This window comes from Cupressus sempervirens, chromosome 9 (genome assembly GCF_028749045.1).
Source record: "Cupressus sempervirens isolate cs-2001-9-10 chromosome 9, ASM2874904v1, whole genome shotgun sequence".
NCBI lineage: Eukaryota > Viridiplantae > Streptophyta > Pinopsida > Cupressales > Cupressaceae > Cupressus > Cupressus sempervirens.
Window position 1 is genome coordinate 362,367,142 of NC_143126.1, and position 23,953 is coordinate 362,391,094.

Below are 23,953 nucleotides of genomic sequence, written 5' to 3' on the forward strand. Positions count from 1 at the left end.
GACTATGATTAATCCTATTGTTGCCTTAAGATTCCCTAAATCTGATTAGTTGCATGCATTACATAGGGATCTATAAGATGAGTCCATACTTATCTCTTAGAATCCTAAATTCATTATTGTGTTGGCCAAAAATGATTTATGTAGGAATTTGTGCCATAAAAAATATCTGTCGTTCACTATTCACTCGACATCAATAGGCTCTGATACTTGGCCTTCACTGTGCTTTGAATGGTGTAGCTCAACATGTATAGATTTCTTGACATTGGAGTGACTCGACACATACTATCTACTTGACATATACTAGTGCTCGAAACTGACTAATCATATTACTCATCGTGTACTATTTGGAAACTTATGCTCAACATGCTTTGATCACTCAGATTGCACTAATTTATCAGCTCACTCTGTTCACTTGACATATACTGTTCTTTGCTAAATAATGACTAAGTATTTTTTCACTACCTTGTCAAAACCAAAATGAGATCAACAATAATAGAAATGAGGTGGGATATGATTGAAAGTGAATTTGTCACATATAATGGAATAAGCTATCAATAGGACAAACATCACTATGTATATTAGTTCTCAAATTAAATCTAAAATTGTATCTATTAGCTTGAATGCAATATTTGAGTATATGAATTAACGATAAGAGTAATAAGGAGAATCTTTAATTAAGAGAACTAATTGGTGATTGATGCAGGAGCATCTTGGGTGTAAGTGCAATCTTGCATCACCAAAAAATATTTATCTTTTGTTATTTTCACTAAGGGCTATTTTAATACAAAGTTACTATTTATGGAAACTTACTATTTTTGGTAAGTGGGTTATATGACCTTGGAATGTTTTAATTTCACAAGTGGAGGTTCATCTTAGTCATATCAACATGCCAGTGGAGATGTATTGTCATACCATATGTATTGCATAAGCTATTGAGGTTTCTAGGTACAAAACCTTGGAGCTAATATTTGAAGGCCTTAGAGGCTTTAGAATGAGTTTGTGGCTAGGTTGACTAGCACTTGCTCTTGTCAGTAATTGTAGTTCAAGAGCTGATGATTCCAAAAACTATTTACTGTTGAAAATTGGATGCACAGTTTGAAAGTTATGGCCTCCAGAAGTTCGGGTGCCTAAAAATAGAATTAGGGCTAAACCTATATAATACTTTAGGAAATAATTTTTATTTGGATTTTTGCCAGCCTCAAGAGCTAGGGTTTATGTTTAGAATCTTCTCAAGAAATTAAAACTTGCCTATATAAGAAAGGCCCATAGTGATGTTTAGGTAGTTCTAGGTGGTAGTTTTTGGTTCTATGTTCAAGAGTACTGTAAATAAATTTCCCATGTGGAGTTGCATATTGTATTTCAAAACTTTACAGTTCAACATTTGTGGTCATAATATGAAGACCATTTTTTGTTCTTGCCAATTGTTATTATATCCTTATTTTTGTTATGTGTTTATGTTGTTAAGGGGATCACCCTTCATCAATGATGATATGTTATGTACTATACATGTTTGCAATGGGTTAATTTAATATAATGTAAGTATTACAACTTGAATATGAGGGTAAGGTTGAAATCAAAATACTTAGCCATCACTATGGAAATATTTAGGAAGCTTCCTCTTTAAAGTAAATAAAAAGGTTAACCTTTCGATGCATTTGTACTAAATTTCCTTTATCAATTAGACTAAGATTCGTTGTCATGTTAATTTAGATAACCTAAATTGATTCAGACTAATATTATAAGAACTCTTATGATTTTTTTCTAACAAAAATCTTGGTCAAGAGGAAAGTATATGCAAGAAAAAAGTGAACAAATAAATACAAAGTCAAAGCAAGAAAAGTGCAACTACTAAAAAGGAAATTACAAAGAGAAACATACAAAGGAAAAACTCAAATTTCATGAATTATGGAATAATCCTTATAAATTTCTTAAATTTTGTAAATAGGGTCTTTCCCCTATATCAATCTTTGTAGCTTTAATGGACATAAGTCCTTAGGCAAGAATGGAGGTTTTCTTGACTAGATTTTTTTCCTACCAATGCTCATTTGAACTAAGGAACCATGTATAAACTTTATAAATTAATAATAAATTTTGGTTGTGGCCTTTTACCAATAAAATAAAACCTAATACAACTATGGTTTATTAATCTAAATTTATAAATATGATTTATGATTTAATTTTTTTTACAAAATTAATTTTGACTCATTATTTCTCTACAATTAATTTTAGAATCTATTTTGAAACTACATCTAAGGATTTCTAGAATGTGGATTATACATACTAGCCTAAGCCATATGATTCATGTATTTTCCAACTACCATGAGAAGGAATCACACAACATTTGTGATTTTATTGGTTGACTTCAAGAACTATTCTTCCACCATATCCATATAAATATTATGATTTGCATACATTCAATTTTCATACAAGTAAAAAATATTTTAACAACTAGAGCCAATGTTGAGCACACTTGCAAATACAAGATAAAACTTCAAGTTTCTAGATCCTACCTTGAGTCCTACGTCTCATGAAGATGAGTCTTATTCCAAGTGCTCCTTCCAACTATTCCCAAACTATATCCTCTCTCTTAGATTTATTTGTACTAAAAGTTTGCATCCCTTCTCTCCAATTCTCTTCACACCTCCCTCCTATCCCAAACCTATTAAGGTCTAATTATATACTCCTCCATATATGATTGTAAATGTTTGATTTTATTGTTATGTATTTATGAAATCAAACTAATTAAACTTACAATAATTCTAATTTATTTATTATTTATATTTTGTTTATTTTTAGCTTTATTTCCATTTTAACATTCTATTCTTAAGGGTTGATATCAAATAATATTAATAGCCTAATGGCATATTACCCATCTCACTAACCTATAAGGTATAGGTTTTAATCTCATAGACTAGATTAGGTAGTTTTAATTTCTTTAATTAGCTAAATTTTATTTAAAAAATATAAATTTTTGGGCTTATTATTCCAAGGATTTCTAATGAGTCAATGATAACTAACTAAATTCATCCTTGGGAGGTCTTAGGTTTAACTCTTCTAGAAACTAGGATACAAATTAGTTTTGTTATTTTATTTCTTTACTTATTACTTTTCTTATTTAATTTCTTATAGTTTATTTACATACATATTATTTATTCTTATTATTTGTTGTAAAAAAATCACACACACACAATTACACTGACATGTTACAATTTATAGCTATATTGTCATATATGTGTACACCCATATATGCTTATATAACATACCAACAACATAAATCATACAGAATATTAATCTAATATCTCTCATACAAATCCATCTAAGTACCTAGAATACATAGGGCATCTCAAATAGATTCTAACCAATTAACACCGCTTAACAATAAAAAAAATAAAGATAAGGAATAATCCTTGTCTAGGTAAATTGATTCCTTGATAGGATTATATGATTATAAGGATGCTTATGTGAATCATGTTATCATCTTTCAAACAACATTTGAGGATTTCAAGGTACACTCGGTCATGTGTAACCATGTGAGGCTGATGCCTAGTATCTTCATACCTACATTACCAATCTAAAAAAATGCGCACGCGCGCGCACACACACACATGTGCGCATGTGCACGTGCACACATAAACAGAGATATATATATACAAACTATAAGGGACAAGGGAGGAGTGTGACATTGTGTAGGTCTCTAATTAAAGTGACTATGACTAGCTCCCCTTATCCCAAAAATATATTAGACAGTGAATCTAAAATGATAAAGGTGTTATTATTATTATCTCATAATCATAACATCATCATGTTCAAGAAGTAAATAGTTCATTATGATCAATGTAATCATAGGATCAGTTCATAAAATATTGTTTAAACAAATAAAAATCCAAAATAGAGTTTAAGATAATGAAAAAAACATGCTAACTAAGAACTCAAATCGTATCAAAGTGATACATGATCTAAAAATGTAATTAATCAAGTCTAAGAAATAGTATCTCTAGGGTGGGCATCATAGAAACACGAGTTAACTTTGATCCATATATTGATTTTAACATGATCCCTAACTCTAAGAGTGGACTTTGATCAATGAATTTCCATTTATATGAGCCCTCTCTAGGTGTGGACTTTTATCCATGCATTTCCATTAATATGATCTCTGCCTCTAGGTGTCCTCCTAGCCCTTACAATGTAGTCTACAAGTGGGATTCAAACTTGGGTCTACTATGTCAAACTTCTCATTCCTTTTTGGAATGATAATGTGTACTATGTCAAGGTATCATTACAATAGAAAAATAGTGTAGGGTGGAATGTGAGTTTGCTAATATAAATAATTTAAAAGTATTAAATAGTGCACAAAAAATATTAATAATTAAGAGACACATGAATTTTTTCATAAATATATAACCAAAAGATAATTATATAAGATGAGTCAAAGAAGATGTCAAAAAAATAAAAACTTCAAATTGAAAACAAAATAAAATGAATAAGAAAGTGGAGAACAAAAGAATTATTAAAAGAATTATGTGATAATCAAGGTAGAAAAATTACAAGTCATCTTATAAAATTAATTTATATCAATAACTGACATAAGCCAATTATTTTTAAAAGAAATTATATTAATTTTTGTCCTTGTTCAAAGTGTAGGCACTGGGAGAAAAAGAATGGGGAAGAAAGCCCCCAGTATAGCCTAGGCCAATCTTGCCCTATAAATTCAGAAGGTACAATTGCATTATAACATGAGGCCTTTGAGGAAGGTATTCCTTTCTTTACAATTTTCATAAGTGTTTTTCCAACTATGTACAATTTACCTACTATTTATAGGCCTTAGGAGGGCATACCCTCCCTTACAACATTCGAGAATACCCAAAATCAAATATAGCTTTATCCTAGGACAAGATCTTTCTATTTACAAAGGGTTGATACTCCATTCATATCCAAGATTTTCATTATCCTGCACATAGTTTGGGCTAAGATCCATTGTTAGTTTATTACATTTTATAGTCAATAAAATTAATCTAACTCTAAAAAATATTTACATATTTTGGTGGCTTACATTGATACCCTCACTTTGGATGATATCTAACTTGTGCTTTTTTTAGTACAAGAACTTACCACATTTAGTTTATATGATCTCAAATTACCTTAGAGAACTCAATTTGTTGTTAAAACTTCTTTGACATTTATTAAATACAATTGGATTACCTCAAGATACACATAAAATATGAGACAAAATATTACTCTAAACTAAGAAAACCAAAAAAATGAATATAAAGCCAAATTTAAATTCTTCTAATATAGATTTGATAACTTGATACACCTATAAAATTATACTTTTTGATGGATATTCTAAAATTGACTACCCATTAGTACTGATATTAGCTAGCAAGTCTATTAGTCTATTACCTTCTCAATAGATGTGGGAAATGCTAAAACATTAAAAATGTTTAATAATTGACAAAATAGAATAATTTTAGAGTCAATGATCCAATTAGATGTCTAGAATTTTCTAATAGCATTGAGGATTACTTGTGAATCTACTTCTATTGCTAAATTTTGGATGTTTAATTCTTTACATTTTTTGACTCCTAAGAGAGCTTCTATTTGAACTACATTTTTTGATGAGATTCCTATCAGATTTTCATATATAAGGATAAATTTATCATTGTGATGATGGATTATACCACCTATCTTTGCAACTCTTGGGTTTCCTCTTGAGACTCCATCAAAATTTAATTTAAACTAACATATTTCTAGGGGTATCCATTTACAAACTTTTCTAGCCTCTTTTCTAGCATATCCTCCTTTACCATATCAACTCAGGACTATCAGATTGGGAATTTTTTTCCTAGTTTTTCCATCTCAAATATTGAAGAAACTTATAAATGATTTATGTTCATAATTCTATTATTAGTTACTTCAGTTATGCTTCCTTTAATTTTTGAAATTATACTTCCCACGTTTCTCCTTATCTCTTGGAAGATTCTCCTATTTCTTTCTTTCCAAACGTCCCAAGATATAATGGATGGAGCCATGTCCTATAGTAGTCCATATGTCTCATTATGTTTATGATTAGGTCAATAGTTGAGGTGATTGATCAGATTCTTTGTAGAGGTCGATTATCATCATAATGTTTCATTTAATCATGTCAACATTTTTTTTCATGATCACATTCCCAAAGTAAATGTTTAACATTCTCTTCATTTTGGTCACAAAGTGGACATCTTGATGGTCCTTCAAAATATAATTTTTTAAACCACCTTCTTATAGAAATCCTTTCCTACAAGATTTCCCAAAGGAACATGCCTGACTTTGGTAGGCATTTCTTATTCCAACATAGGCAAAAAGGGATATCTTTGTTAATCTAACTATATCCTTAATTAACTGTGTATTTTATAGATTTTGATTAACTCAAGATTAGTTTATTTCATTTTCATTTTGGGTTTATAATTCTATTTTTCAATATATCTAGCGATTCTTGTTTTTCCACCTCTAAATAGAGGTGTATCATCTAGATTTTTAGATCATCTAACCAAACCAAGGTTGCCTTGGGGGTGAAAAAATAATCAAAAAACTTTGAGCCCCATAGTTATTTCATAATTTCAATTATTCTTTTATTGGTAAAGGTTTTATCAATACTATAATGTCCACCCAAGAATCTATTGAGAGATTGTTGGAAGCATGAATGTTGATGATATTCCTATGGGGGAGTATTGGAGATATGTTACTATGATGATATGTTACATTCATGACTGTTGACGGTCATTTTACATGAGGTTAACAACAAGAATCCATTGTGTAATTCCTCTCTTGAAAAGCTAATCTTTCAGAATCAACTCCAAGGTTTAGTATCTGTCTTGCAATGTACCAAAATCCACTCAGTTGAAGATAAATGTGATTGTTCATGAGGAGGCCTTTCCCAGTTCTACTATGATCTTGGAATGAAGTAAATTTGTTTTCTATCTCAAAATAACACACAAAAGAACAATATTTTTTGTATTTTCCAATTTTTCAATTAATGCAATTCTAACGGTGCAACTAAAATGAGTTCCTATTCTAACAAGGGGTTAGCAAAGAAAATAAAAAAATTGAAATCAAATAACATGAAATTGAAATAACTTGAAATTGAAATCCTAAATGGACATAAGCTATAGAAAACAACATGCTGCAAGTTAAGCTTTCAAATAAATTGGTAGGAAACTAATGAAAACAAAAGCAGCGCTTCCTAGAATCCACTGATGCAATCATTGGTGAGAAACTTTAATAATCATATGATATTTTACCTTTCATCAAATTGAAAGGCCATAGAAGGTGTGCTCATGTGAGACAAAAGGCTATGCAGGCACAATTTGATGATTTCTTCTCAAGCTCGTTACGTTAGCAAAATTTGTAAATATATAGTAAACACCAAAACTAAAAGATCGCACAACCAAAAACAACACAATAAACCTTTGGTTCAATCAGAATCTCATGAACAAAATTCACAAAATAATAACACATTCAAGCAAGAATAACTACACTCCAAATGTGAGCACCAAAAGCATAATTTTATTGCATAATAATGGTGGCCCTTGTTACATTTTAAAATGGGGTATTTATAACCAATCATCTTGTCAATTTGTGGTGAGAGTGAGAGATGTATTCATGCAATAAAATACTTTTTAAAACATTAAAAAAAACTAAATATATACAGATTAACAATTAATCTGGTGCTTAGAGGGACTCCATCCATATTTTACTCATTAATTGGATGCATGAGCCCTTTATATGTCAAAAATAGAGAAAGCATGAGAGAGAAAGTAGGAGGAAGCCTTCAGTTAGAGTAGGAGCATCTAGAGGTGCCAAAAAATAGAAGCTAGTCCTTCACTAGGCATGTGTCATAGTTAAACTATCATCAGAATGCATTTTCGATGCATGGAAGGTGCTATTTTTGGAACTGGCAATTGATTGTCAACGCACCTTTGAAATATGGAGCTGTGGACCTGTGTACTTGTGAACCTACACACCTACAGAGATGCGGACCTCGGCAAGGTCAAAAATCTCAAAATTTTACTAAGCAACAAAATTGAAGTTTTGGCATTTGGGTTTTGTTCTTCTTCATCCCAAAGCTATTTTTGGATGTTTGCCCTTGAATTTCTCTATCATCTTAGTAATCTTAGCCACATTCAAAAGATCTAAAGCCTCATATTTTTCCTAGACCTTCTATCTAGAGTTATCCACCTCAATTTGAGTCTCTACAATATCTTTGAGTTTGGTGTCCAACTCTAACAAGGCTTCTTTTGTCCTAAAGGCTTGTTAGATGTCCTCATCATCAACAACCTTCGCAAAAATCTTCCTAAAATTCTCCACTACTATCTCTACAGGTAACAATCTCTCTTGTCCCTCATCTTCAAAATATCTAAGCATGCATCACTGTAGTTTCTTTTCACTTCCAAAATTCACTCTCAAGCTTCATCCTTGAGCTGATGGATCTCCTCATGTAAGGTCTCCATTACTTTATTACTATCCACTATTTTCTCTATCCAATGATCAATCATGTCTATCTCTTCTCCAATACATACATCAATCAAAACCCAATATCTTTGGCCCTTTATGGCTTGTAAAGTCTTCAAATCCTTACTCCAAGCATGTACCTCATCCATAATACTAAAGTCCTACTTCAAAATTGCTACGATCTTATTCACGTTCTCCTACATAGCATGCAGTTACTTAAAATTCCCTATGATGATTACAATACCTTTCTCCTCAAAAATTTCTCGCCATTCCTAAAAAGCTCTCAAAAATGGATCGAGTTGCACACCTCCCCCTTCTTTAAGTATAGTGTTCAAAGTATGCTCTAGGTGTTCAAGATCAAGGGGACCAATGACCTCAGCTAGATATCCCTTTAGGATCTCAACTTGCCTTTGAAGTAAATGAAGTTCAATCTCTTCTTGTTCCTTGTACTTGAGAACCTCTTTGACTCCCATAGTCATCATTTTTTGGGCTAAATCTTGTGTAGGCCTTCCCAACATAACATCCTTTAACTCATAGTCTTCGAGACTAAGGCCTTCCACATCTGAGCCTTTAGGAGGGAGAGCAACCTATGCAAATAAATCTTGGTTCTGTATAGTGGTGACAAATGCCAATGGTGCTTCCTCATGTGATGGAGACTCGAGTTTGTTCAAAATATTTGCAATGTCACAAATGTCCTCCTCTAAAGCACAAAATTGAGGCTTAGTACTCCTCATTATTTCCTTTCGGATCCATCTAGGAATATGTCCCACTAAAGACCTAGATCTTGATGATGAAGGAGTATGTTATGCAACTTTCTTCCCTTTTTTTCTCTTGCTAGGAGTTGTATCTTATTGGGAGGGCTCTTCTTGTGTAGCCTCAGTCTTAGTAGACCCTTTAGCCTAAACCTTTATGTCTTGGGAAAGTGGATGGGAATATTCCACCATTTATCTTTCTAACACCTCACCAGTCACCATTTGTTTTGGTCTCTACTCTGATAATGGTTCCTTATGAACATATTCTTCCTCTGAACTCTATGGTGGGGGAGTATTGAGCCCTGTTCTACCACTATAACTCATGGTGGAGACGAAGGAGTAAGATCAAGACCCTATGTATCTAGTGTCATCTGCATCCAATCTTCCTATTGAGGTTCACCTGTAGGGGTGTCCCTAATCTTATCCCTAATCAAATCTATACCGAGAAAACATCATTGCTTTCTTCAATTTTCTCATCCACCCACTACTTTAATTCATCTTTCAAAGAAGAAAGCTCTAAAGGTTTTGCTTGAGTGGATGGTAGGGTACCCATGGCACTCTTTCTTCTTTATAATTTTGTGGCTCTTTCTAGCCGAGTTCTTCCTTCTAGGGGCACCTGTTCTTACTCTTCCTCCTCTGATTTTGTTTCTTCTTCTTCATCATCTCCATAAGAAATGCTTTCAAGAATAGATGGATTAGGCACTAATTTTCTACTGATCCTTTTCCTTTTCTTCATCCAAATATTAATTCTTTTCTTTTATTTCTTGGAGGTAGAAGGAGAAGTTGGCTTATCTTGCATAGGAGGAATGAGAACTTGTAAAATCTCTACCTCTTTTGGTTGGCTAGAAACAACGGGAGGCAATTGTGGTTCATCCTAGTCTTAGGTAGCTCTATTATCTTGAGACCCTTGTGGACTTTGTTCCTACTACTGGAGAGGGTCCCATGCATGGAAGATTACTATGTCAAGAATTGGATCAAGTGGAAAAGGTTTCTTGATCCAATCCTTTGTCATTCTGATGACATGCCTTGCTCGATGATTAATATCATCCCTTTCTTCCTTTTCAACCTTTGCATTCAAAATAGGTCTTTCATGAATTTTATTCACATTGAATAGAGGGTCCAGTAACTCCTTCAAATCCTGTTGCTTTATCTTCTTCAAGATGTTCAACTGGAGAGCCTTCTTTGCAAGATACAAAGTCATCCTGCAATAGTCCCTAATACAGACATCGTAGTAATTTGTATCATTCATCCAGTGATCTTCAATAACATCTTCATGATGGAAGTATTTTCTTGCTAGACTCTCCACTTTCTTGATATTGTCAAAATATGGTCGGGGAGAGTTGTATTCTTCTAGAGGATAATTCTCCCACTCCCACTCAAAAGATGGAATGTCTTTCTTCTGCTTCACTTGATATGGTCCAATGATTAATGGTCATCCTCAACAAGGTCTATGTTTCCTCTTTATCTTCTCATAAGCTAACTCAATTTTTTAGGAGATCTCTAATAGTACCAACTTTTCACTTGGGTATCTCGAGAGCTTCTTAGGATTGATGGATGCACTAGCTACCCATAGATAGGTAAACATTTTGAACTGGATGAAGTAGGCTCAGAGAGCTATGACTTGTGCTTTGGCTTCATAAAATAACCTCTTCCCATAGTCTCCCTCAATGAATTAGATGATCACAAAGATGAACACATCATTCACAATTATGTATTCTTTTCTCTACAGTGAGAGCTTTTTTTTCACTAGCTGAGGATAGACTATGTATGGCCAGGCATTCAGGTCTTGCATACTACCTCTCTTGTACAAACTAGGATAGTTTGTCACCATTGCTACAAGGAGGTACACCAAGTAAGAAGTCATGTAAGAATTCTTCTTTTCCTTCACCATCCTCAATTTCTCACACAAGTTTTCACTTAGTTTGGTAGCCCAATCCAATGGTATCTTTGCCAGTTTGATGGTCTCATTAAAGTTGACCATAAAAGTGCTGATCTGGCCCACTGCAGGTAAGCCCATGACTCTGCTCGGGACAATGATAGAGTATTTGATGTCTTCCTTCATGTATCCTCAATTCATATCCACTTTTCCTATTATCCTTCCCCAAGGAGACTTCTCAATGAGGTATGAGGACTAAATTAAGTCAATGGCCTCTTGCTAATGCACCTTGTGCCATCTCTCAGCTATTTCATAGGAAAGTCAAATGAACTAGTCTACTCTAGGAAGATGAAAGACCCTCTCAATATTGTTAGGTCATATATCCAAAACCACTTCTTTGATGACCCTCTTGACAACTCTTTCATTAGGATTGAAATGTTGTAACAGGGCCAGATCAGTTTAGCTAATTGTACCGACACAGGATGTGATCCTACATTCACTAACTTGGAATGGATCAATGTAGACACCAAAGCTGACCTCTCTATTTGTTTTTTGTAAACTCTCAAGATGTGATTCTATGTTCACTAACCTAGAACGGATCAAAGCGAACACCAAAGCTAACCTCTCTATTGGTTTATTGCAAACTCTCAAGAATTTGCCTAGATCCATGTGTCTGAGGTTGGTATCTCTGATCTTTGAGTAATCATCATGAAATCTAGACTTTGAAGGTTTGCCTCAAAACTTTTAGACTACATGTTTGGGTGTTTCTTCAGATGTGGACACCATTTGGTTATTTGCACATTATAAGAAAAATCATTGTTAGTCCAAAAACATAAAAACTATGAATTAAAATAAATAAATAAATAAAGCCCCCATTTGGACATTTTATTTATTTTTATTATTTTCTTTTATATTTTATATATATATATATATATACAGATCTTTATTTTTATTTATTTATTTATTCCTCTCTTTTTAAAAATTTTTTTTTATAATAATAAAATATTAAATGAGGTGAAAGCATGGAGGCGCACATTTGTCACTAGGGTTTGCAAGGTCGTGACGCATGATGGCCGAGGGTGTACAACGCTTGTGAGTGTGCGGCTGGTGGTTTATGGCACAAAATGGTGGTGGAGCATGTGGCCAATAGCACATAACACATGTTTGTAGCATGCAACCAATGTTTGTGGCACGTGGCCAATGGTGGAGCACGTAGCCAATAGTGCGCAGTGTATGTTTGCAGCATGTGACCAATGTTAAGTGGCATGCGACCAATCTTTGTGGTGCATGGCCAATAGCACACAACACATGTTTTTAGCATGTAGCTGATGTGATAAGGTGCTTGTAGTACTTGGGAGAAGCGACATTTGTGACATGGGCACCCACACGACACTCACGCGGTGTTAAAGAAAAAAGTGTGCCATTCATACCTTGTGGTCGCATGTAGAGAGAAAAATGAAAATGGATGTAAAGAGTTGATTTGGGGGGGCGGGGGAGGGGTGGGGGGGGGGGGGGGGGGGGTTTATAACCCCTCCCCATGCCGGGCTGGGTGTGCAACATGTCGTGACATGTGCGTGTGATGATTTTATATTATATTTTTTGGATTTTTCTAATTTTCTAATATATATTTTTTGTGTTTTGTCAATTTTATTGACTCATACTTTAACTCTAATAAAATTTTCTTCTCCCAACTTTTGAACTGTGAGTTTGGGAGTCAAAAAAGGTAGGGGGTCCCCATTCCTATTGAGGAATGGGGTGTGTGTTGTGGACACAACAACAAATAGCCTCAAAAAAAGGAAGAAATGACCAAGGAATTTCTTCATCAGAAAACATTCCTCCAACATGTGTCAAACACCAACCAAACTTTGAAGAGCTCAAGCATCTTTTGGGTGATTTAGCAATCAAAATCTCAAAATTTGAAACCTTTAAGCCCAGTGTGTGCATTGTGTATTCATTTCCTTTGATGTTTCATTTGAAATCTCCATGAAGGCTTTTCATCAATCAATTGGTTAACTGGATGAGAGAATCAATTCAAGGGCTCTTGGCAGTATGCCACGTTCTTTTAATTTTTTGGCCATTTGAATAATTATTCTATGTCATTCAGAATGTTACTCTTGATGAAGCAATATTTTTAATACTAGATACTTTGTTTTAGAATGTATCTTTTGCCATTTATAATCTTTAGAATCCTTCAGTCTTAACACCATCTTTTCTCTTATTTTTTTCTTCTTCTTTTTTCTTTTTTTGTATCCTGACTATGCTTAGACTGTGTAGCCAGAATATTGGTGTCATTTCTTGGATTCGATCTCTAGTGAACAGCCCTTGCATTCCTCTTTTAGAACTTTTAGAAATTCTCAAGCCAAACAATGATCTTAGCAACCTGTCGAGGAGACCCCTCCTATTTGAACCAATTGAAGTTTGGATCATTCCTCATCATTGTCAACTTCAATTCAAAAACACCTAAAAAAATCAAATTTTAAATTTGTAAAGTGTTGAGGGTTTGTTGGTCTAGGCTTCTGATTTCCAGACTAAAAATCCCCTATTTCCATAAGAAATGTCGATTGCTCGATTGGTATAAGACACACAATTTTCCAAATGTCTTAACAAAGAAATACCTCTTCCTAAAATCAAAACCAAAGAGTGGTTAGTGAAATCTTAAGATAAAATCTCAAGTACACCTTAGCTCCCAGGACTGACACAACTTTGAAAGGAAACACATAAGTAAAAGCAAACACACAACTTGAAAACAAACGCACTTGTAGGAATAAACACACTTGCAGGAATGAAAATCTAAGCTAAATGCATAAATGAAATCTAACTACTTTTTTTTTTTTTTTTTTGTCTTTTAGGCTTGAAAATAATGCTTCAAAAACTACCCATTTACAGGCAAGGGAAAAAATTCCCCCTGTAATGAACTAAGCCTAAAAGTGTTTTCTCCCAAAATTTCCATAATTTGATAAGGGCCCATCCATAAGCATTGAAACCTAGTATGGCTGCCTGACTTTTCTTTTTCCTTATCGCAAAGTAGAACAAGGTCAGAAAGCCTGAATGATTTGATCATGGCTCTCTTGTCGAACCATCTTTTCACAACAACTTGATGTTTAGCCATGTGTTCCAATACAACTATTCATTTTTCATCCATCTCTAAAAGATTCATCAATCTGATTTGTACTTTGTTAGCATCTTTAGCCTACCCACTCATGAACTTCAAAACTAGAATTCTGTGGTTGAGCAAAAATATTGGCTCTTGTCCATACACAAAAAAGTATGGAGAAGTTCCCAAAGTATTTTTTTACTCTCACTTCATCTATCCATAGGGCTTATTTGAGTTGCATATGCTAATCCCTAGGATTCTCCTTCAACAATGGTCTTATTACTATGATCAAGTTCTTGTTTGTAGAGTATGCTACCCCATTTCCTTACAAGTAGTAATTTGAAGTGAACTTGATAATGAATTGATGCAAAATTAGACCCGTTATCACACACAAGGGTGAATGGAATTCCAAATCTAGTAATAATGTGTTCTTCCAAGAAGTTTGTCACCACCTTGGCAGTGTAATTTCTGAATTTTTTTGCTTCCGTCCATCATGTGCAATAATCTGTAGCTATGAGAATAAATGCATGTATAGTTGATGATGGTGAGTTAACTAGACCAATGAAGTCCGACCCCCACTTTGCAAAGGGGTGTATCTTGTACACAGGCTATAAGGGCATTGCCATATTTCTTTCTCTATTGGCACTAGTCTGATAGATTTTGCAAGAGCATACATGCTCAAAAGTGTCTTTGAATATCGAAGGCCAAAAATAACCCGATCTGAGAATCATGTAAGCCATTGCTTCTACTGAACCATGTCTTGTACCATACTTATCATGGATGTGTTCCAAGACTTCCTTTGCTTCTTCATGGCTTAAACACTTTAGATAAATCCCTTCATAGTTTCTCTTATACAACTTGTTGTCATGCAACATGTAAGATTCACACTTCATTTTAAGTCCCCTGCATTGTGAATTGTTCATCCACTTTAGGCATTAGTCTTGTAGGAGATAATAAACAATGTCTTGATACCAAAAATCTATCACCACTCCCTAATTAATGTCAACTTGTGATACAACCATCTTCTTCTAATCATCCTTATCTGTTTCATCGTCAAACTTGAATTCCTTTTCATTTCCATCCTAGTTATTAGCTATCATTTTTTACAATCCTTGACCTCTGACTAATCTCATAGATTGAATTTTGAGATCAAACTCTTGAAGTATGGCCATCCACTTTCCTCTCCTTTCACTGAGTTCATTCTGCATTAAAAGCATTTTTACTATTGGATTAGGTACAATTGTATACACCTTACTTCTTAGTATGTAGTGCCATAACTTCTTTACCACCTTGATTAATGCAAAAGATTTTTTATCAAGGTTTGAATAATTCAAGTTTGCATTATTCAAAGGACAACTCATAAAACTAATGGGTCTTTCATCTTCCTTCTCCCTTTTCTATCTCAGGATCCCTGCACAAGAATGTTTAGAAGCAAAGGAATGGATCTTAAAAGGCAACTCATAATCAAGACTCACCAAAACTAGGGCCATTAAAATGGCCACCTTGATATTTTCAAATGATTTCTTTATCTTTGGAACCCATTCCATCTTCACCCTCTTTTTGAGTAAATCATTAAGAGGAAAAACTATCTCCGTGAAACCACTTATGAATTTTTGCACAAAGTTTATCTTCCTAAAGAAAGACTTCAATTCCTTCCAACTGTGTGGAGGTGCTAATTTCAAAATAGATTCAACTCTATCCAAATCAATGGAGATTCTAGCTTTAGAAATAACATGTCTCAGGAGCTTCCCTTTAGTAATGCCAAATGAACATTTCTTGGGGTTGAGAGATATGTCATATTTACGACATCTATTGAATACCTGTCTTAGATCAGCAATGTGGGTACTTTGATCTTTTGAAAAGATAGTCAAGTCATCCATGTAGATAACTATACACATATTAATCAATCCTTTGAAAGCTTCATCCATCACACGTTGAAATGTAGCTCATGTGTTAATTAGTCCAAAAGGCATCCTTCTATAGGAAAAAGTTCCACACTTTGTTGTGAAAGTTGTCTTTAGCCTATCTTCTTCATCAACCATCACCTAATTATATCTTGAATATCTATCTAGAAAATACATCATTTTTGAACCGTTTACAATTTGTAGGACCTCATCAAGTGAGGGTAAAGGATAATTGTCCTTTTGAGATGCCAGGTTCAAGTTATGAAAATCAACACAAAGATGAATCTCTCTAGTCTTCTTATGCATGGGAACCAAGTTTTTGGATAGGAAATATGATCTTAGCATCTAGTAACTTCTTTACTTCCTTCATGATTAGTGGTTTAATGAGAGGATTTATCAGTCTTTGTCTTTGTTGAAATGGTTTGGCATCGGGCCTTAGAGGGATGTCATGTGTGATAATCTTAGGATCATACATCTTTAATTCTTCATAGCTCCAAGTAGTGACATCCTTATACTCAGTTAGTAATTTGAGCATGTCCTCCCTTTCTTGTGAGTTGCACGCTTTTCCTATCTGTACCATTCTTGGTTCTTCATCAGTACCCAAATTGTATGAGTCACATTCTTTGATTCCCTTTTCTTGATTTTCCCTTCTATTGAGTGCTAATTCATCACGGTCAAAGATGCATTCTATTTCAACCATTCCTTTTGGAATAGTGTTAGTTTTTAAATTTAGAATCCCATCTTCATCTTCAAGCCCATCATCTTCAGGTCTTTCATCTGATGTATCATCAATCTCTTGTCCCTCAAAATGGTGACTGCACATGATAAACTCAAGTATATGTTGATCATCTTGAAAGACCTAAAATTTGGTGATATTATCAAGAATGGATGGAATAGCGACCAATTCTACTGAAAATCTTTTTAACTTGGTTCTTTCAGCTGGTTGCAAAGCACTTGTTGAGATGGTGAGAGCATCTACTACCATATTCTTTCTTCTTGGAATGGATTTGATGTTTAGAGCTTCAAATTCATTCAATATATCCCATACCCTTTTTCTATAAGTAAGTAATCTTTCATCGTTGCAAGAGTATATGGATTTTACTTGTCGTATGACCAATTGAGAATCCCCTTCAATTTTAAGAGCTATGACTCCTTTTTCTAGTGTAAAGAGAGGTCCTCAAATTAATGCCTCATATTCTACAACATTGTTAGTACATCTAAACTGTAACTGATATGTGGCATAGAAAGACCTACCTTTTGGGTTGACCAATTTGATACTTTTACCAGTTCCCATCTTGCACCTAGAACCATCAAAGCAGAGTGTCCAAATTGCATTTTGCTTGGGTTTTCTAACTTTATGCTTATTTTTCCTTAATTTCTCTTTCACTTAAGCCTTGAATGACTATTTATTAGGAACCCATTCTAACTTTCCTAGTGTAGGACTTGATGAGTCCCCTTCATCATCTGTAGATAGAGGAAGTACATGTTTTTATTGTTTTTCTTGAATTTCTCCTATATGTTCTTTGATTTCCTCAACTTTAGGTTCAGGATGAATGACTACTGAAGTCCATCCTTTACATTTCACATACCATCTTTGTCTTTGGACTTTAATCATCCCTGGAGGAGGAGAAGACAAACCTCCACCATCTAAAGAGGTATCACTATATGACAAATTTAAATCTTCAATCTTTTCAACAAGGTTAGATGAGTTCACTAAATTTTAGCCTTCGGTGAGTTCATCTGTTGAGGTGTTTTTATCCTTGTTTTCCATTATGTGTGTCAGTACCTTTGCAACTGCTTCTTGACATGTTGAACATTCAAATTTTGAGTGACTAACTTTATGAAACCAACAAAATCTTGGAAGGAGGATGATGTTAGGATCAACTTCCTCTCCTAAACATTGTAAATTAATCACCATACTATCTATGAATTGTGTCATGGTTTCACTTTTGGACACTAGCAGCTTAGGTTCTTCATTTTGATCTTGAGGTGTTTTGGCTGGAACCATATCCAATACCATTACTTTGTATGAACATAGATCTGATTGTAAGAATGCTACCTCATTCGGGGCATTGTAATCTATGATCATTGTTTTCAATTTGAGCTCAACATCTATCTTGATTTGATTTTCCATTCTCTCAGACATTTCATCCATTCTCTACTTAGAAGCAACCCATATATTTTTGGGATATCAACTACATGTATGTCAATAACATCCTAAATCTAAGGGTCAACTATTAACTATATCTGCACATCTTTCAATACACCAATGACTTTCACCTCTATTTTATCCAATTGTATCACCACTCAGTTAGAGGGTTGAGGACTAACTCCTAGCCTTTGAGCTATTGATAATGGCATTACGTCACATGAAGCTCCTAAATCAATAAGGCAATTGTGAAGATTCTTCCCATATATCCTAATGCTTAGCAAAAATGGGGGTACCTCAACTTTATCTTTGAACATAGTGGGCATCACTTCTGTAACATTAACTTGTTGAGGCACTATCTTTTAAGGAACAACATTCGTATTGTGGGAAACCTTTGTATGATCCAATGTCTTCATAAGAGCTTCTCATTATTAAAAAAAAAATTGTAACATGTCAAACATAGACATATTGGCTTTAGTCCTCTTCAAATATTCTACTACATTGTACTTTCTAGTGGACCAAGCAGGATTCTTCAATATTGTTGGTACATTCACTTGATTATGATTATGTTTTCCTCCCTACACTAATCTTACCGGTGGTAGATTGTTACTTGCTCTTGGATCAGGTAGAGTTGGTTGTAAACCTAGAGGAATCCCATCTGTCAAGGGTTCCTTTCTATTTCTGAGATTGTATTTATTCCAATTGTCATTGTGAAAGGCAAACATCTCATCATGTTGAATATCAGATTCCTGACTAAATGGGAATGAGAATTCCTCACTTGTTAGTTGTTCTATTTGTGCATTCTATGCAAAATTGTAGGATTCCAATAACATAGCATTGAATTGTATAGGAGGATTGTCATTTACTTGTGAATTTTGATTCATCTCCTAATTGCCATTATAGTAAGAATCATCATTGTTGAGTGCATTTTGGCTATCATCATACTAATTGATATCAGCATATTGAACATTGTTGTTGTTATCAATAGGAATGCTTCCATTATTCGGTCGAGTGTTCCATTGTCAGTTCTATCTTTGGAAGCCATTATTTCAATTAGGAGGATTAAAGTTTTTTCATCCATTATTGTTATCAGCATTGTTGTTATTATTGTTCCTATTGTAATTCTAACCAAAATTGTTGTTGTAGGGGCTAGTGTTGTTTCTTTGGAAGTTGTTATTTTGTCCTTGTGACAATTTGAGATGTGTCAATTTGTTGTTCATTTGTGACAAAGTTTTCTTCATTCGACCAACTTCTGAAATAAGATTATTGTCTATTTCCATGGGAATTGTAGCTTTCTATTCAAAGAAAGCTATTTTTGGAGGTTCATACCCTGGATATGTTATCGCTTGATTCTGTGGGGTGGGTGCCTACTATAATGGAACTAGATTCATAGGTATGAACTAGCTAGGCACTATGATTCCTCCCATGGGGTATGTTGGTATTGTAGTGGCTACTTGTGTTGGAAGCATCATTCCTCCTCCATTAGGATTGGCTTACTTCATGAACATGATCGCTTCTACAAAGACTTTATCCAATGTGTCAATATTTTTTGCAAGAAGTATTCTTAGAAAGATCATAGTAAGATGGTCCATAGCATTAAAATAAATCTGAATAGCAGCTTCAACCGGTATGGTGTATGGTATTTCCAATTTGTGGTAGGCCATATGAAAGCGGTGGTTGAAGTATGAAACTATCTCAGTCGGGTCCCTTTTGATTGATATGAATTGTTGATGTATCACAATTGGATTGATGAATGTTCTGAATTGTTCCAAGAATAATTTTTTGAATGTATCCCAATCCTCAATGCATCCAAGTGGAAAATTGACATACCAATTGAAGGCAATCTCTCCCAAAGAGTAGGGAAATAAATGAAGAACCATTTCCTCATTAGCAACTTGCTTGCAATTGAAAATTTCCTTGAATATCTTGACATGATCTTCAGCAGTTCAAGTCTTAGCATAGATGAGTCTTGGGAAAAAAACTCAAGATTCTTAGGAAGGTCATGGAGTGCACCTCTCAAGTTTATTGGTGAGTCTATGGCATTTGTGAAAAAGGCCATTGGATGGATTGGTGGACCTAATGGTGGTTTTTGAGTAGCTATTGGAATGTTTGGTGGTCCACTAGGTGGTTGGAGTGGAGGTGGAGTTGAAAAAGATGATGAAAGCTCGAATGGAAGCAGTTGAATTCAGGATGTTCCCTTGTCACTACATGGTTTGTGGAAGTGGGTGAGCTTGAGAAACTCGGGTGCACTTGGTGTAGACCTTAATACTCACTAAAATGGGGATTTTGGATCAATATCATCTAGCCTACATCAATCTTGGAAAAAGTGTATCTCTGCAGAAGTACACTTTCTTAGCTCTCTAAATTTTGACCACCACAGAGTTTTGCACACCTCTATAAAAGTACACATTCTCAACTCTAAATTTTGTGCATTATAGAGCTTTGCACACCTGTACACCTATGAAGTTGTGGATCTATGGACCTACATAGCTATAGACCTATGTACCTATAGAGTTGTGGAGCTACAGACCTAAATTTGTGAACAAAATTAAAAAAAATTGAACTTTTATGAAGAGCAAATTATTGTAGAAGTGCAAAATTCTGAAACTTTAACAAATTTTATTCCTTTCTAGGAGCCAAAAGGGGCCCTCCTTCTAGCACCACTTTTGTTGGGTGGTCATTTTACATAAGGTCAATAGCAATAATCCATTGCGTAATTCCTCTCTTGAAAAGCTAATCTTTTGGGATCAACTCCAAGGTTCAATATTTGTCTTGCAACATACCAAAATTCACTTAGTTGAAGATAAATGCAATTGTTCATGAGGAGGCCTTTTTTGATTCTACTATGATCTTAGAATGAAGTAAATCTATTTTCTATCTCAAAATAACAAACAAAAGAACTATTTTTTGTATTTTCCAATTTTTCAATGAATGCAATTCTAATAGTGCAACTAAAATGAGTTCCTATTCTAACAAGGGGTTAGCAAAGAAAATAATGAAACTGAAAGAAAATAACATAAAATTGAAATAACTTGAAATTGAAATCCAAAACAGACATAAGCTATAGAAAACAACATGTGGTGAGTTAAGTTTTCAAATAAATTAGTAGGAAACTAATGAAAATAGGAACAACACTTCCTAGAATCCACTGATGCAATCATCAGTGAGAAACTTTAATAATCGTATGATATTTCACCTTTCATCAAATTGCAAAGCAATAGAAAGTGCACTCATGTGAGACAAAAGGCTATGTACGCACAATTTGATGATTTCTTCTCGAGCTCATTATGTCAGTAGAATTTGTAAATCTATGGTAAACACTAGAACTAAAAGATTGCACAATCAGAAACAATGCAATAAACCGGCTCAATCACAATCTCATGAACAAAATTCACAAAACAATGACATATTCAGGAAAGAATAACTACACTCTGAATGTGAGCACCAAAAGCATAATTTTATTACATAATAACAGTGGCCCTTGTTACATTTTACAATGGGGTATTTATAAGAAATCGTCTCCTCAATTTGTGTTGAGAGTAAGAGATATCTTCATGTAATAAAATGTTTTTTAAAACATTAAAATAAACTAAATATATACAAACTAATAATTAATCTTGTGCTTAGAGTGACTCCATCCATATTTTACTCATTAATTGGATGCATGAGCCCTTTACATGTCAAAAATAGAGAAAGCATAAGAGAGAAAGTAGGAGGAAGCCTTCAGTCAGAGTAGGAGCATTTGGAGGTGCCAAAAATAGAAGTTGATCCTTCACTAGGCATGTGTCACAGTTAAACTATAGTCAGAGTGCATTTTCAATGCATGGAAGGTGTTATTTTTGGAACTAGCAATTAACTGTCAGTGCACCTCTGAATTGCAAAGCTTCAAACCTACGAACCTGTGAATGTGTGGAGCTGTAGACCTTGACAAGGACAAAAATCTCAAAATTTTACTAAGTGTCAAAATTGAAATTCTAGCATCTAGGTTTTGTTCTTCTTCATCCCAAAGCTATGTTTGGATGTTTGCCCTTGAATTTCTCTATCATCTCAATAATCTTAGACACATTTGAAAGATCTAAAGCCTCATACTTGTCCTTGACCTTCTATCTATAGTTATCCACCTCAATTTGAGTCTTATCAAAATCTCTAAGTTTGGTGTTCAACTCTAACAGGGCTTCTTCTGTCCTAAAGGTTTGTCGAATGTCCTCATCATCAACAACCTCTACCAAAATCTTCCTAAAATTCTCCACTACTTTCTCTATAGGTAACAATCTCTCTCGTTCCTCATCTTCAAAAATATCCAAGCATGCATCACTATAGTGTCTTTCTGCTTCCAAAATTTTCTCTTAGGATTGGTCCTTTAGTCAATGGATCTCCTCATCCAAGTTCTCCATTACTTTATTGCTATCTGCTATTTTCTCTATCCAATAATCAATCATGTCTAATTCTTCTCTGGTATATACATCAATCAAAACCCTGTATCTTTGGCCCTTTATGGCTTGTAGAGTTTGCAAATCTTACTCCAAGCACATACCTCATCCATAATACTAAAGTCCTACTTCAAAATTGCTATGATCTTATTCACGTTCTCTTATGTACCATGCATAACTTCAAATTCCCTATGATTATTGTAATACCTTCCTCCTCAAAACTTTCTCACCATTCCTGAAAAGCTCTCAAAAATGGATCAAGCTGCATATCTCCCTCTTCTCTAAGTACAATGTTCAAAGTATGCTCTGGGTGTTTAGGATCAAGGGGACCAATGACCTTAGCTAGATATCCCTTTAGTATCTCAACTTGTCTTCGAAGTGAATGAAGTTCAATCTCTTCTTGTTTCATGTACTTGAGAACCTCTTTCACCCCCATAGTCATCATTTGTTGGGTTGAATCATGTATAGGCCTTCCCAACATAACATTCTTTAACTCATAGTCTTCGAGGCTAAGGCCTTATGCATCTGAGGCTTCAAGAGGGAGAGCCAGCTATGCAAATAAATCCTAGTTTTGCATGGTGGTGAAAAATGCCAATGGTGCTACCTCATGTGATGGAGACTCAAGTTTGTTCAAAATCTGTGTAATGTCACAAATGTCCTCCTTTGAAGCATAGAATTGAGGCTTAGTACTCTCATTATTTCCTTTTGGATCCATCTAGGGATACATCTTGCTAAGGACCTAGCTCTTGATGATGAAGGAGTATGTTTTGCAACTTCCTTCCCTTTTTCACTCTTGCTGGGAGTTGTATCCTATTGGGAGGGCTCTTCTTGTGTAGCCTCAGTCTCAGTAGACCCTATAGCCTAAACCTTTATGTCTTGGAAAAGTAGCTAAGAATATTCCACCATTTGTCTTTCTGACACCTCACTAGTCGCCATTTGTTTCAGTCTCTCCTCTGATAATGGTTCCTTCTGAACATGTTCTTCCTCTAAACTCTGAGGTGGGGGAGTCATTGACCCCTATTCTACCACTGTAACTCATGGTCAAGATGGAGGAGTAAGATTAGGACCATATGTATATGGTGGCATCTATGTCCAATATTCCTGTTGAGGTTCACCTATAGGGGTTTCCCTAATCTTATCCCCAATCAACTCTATACCTACAGGCATGAAATCAAAATTTGACATCAAGAAAAAATCATCATTTTCTTCACTCTTCTCATCCACCCAATTCTATACTACATCTTTTGAAGAAGAAAGCTCT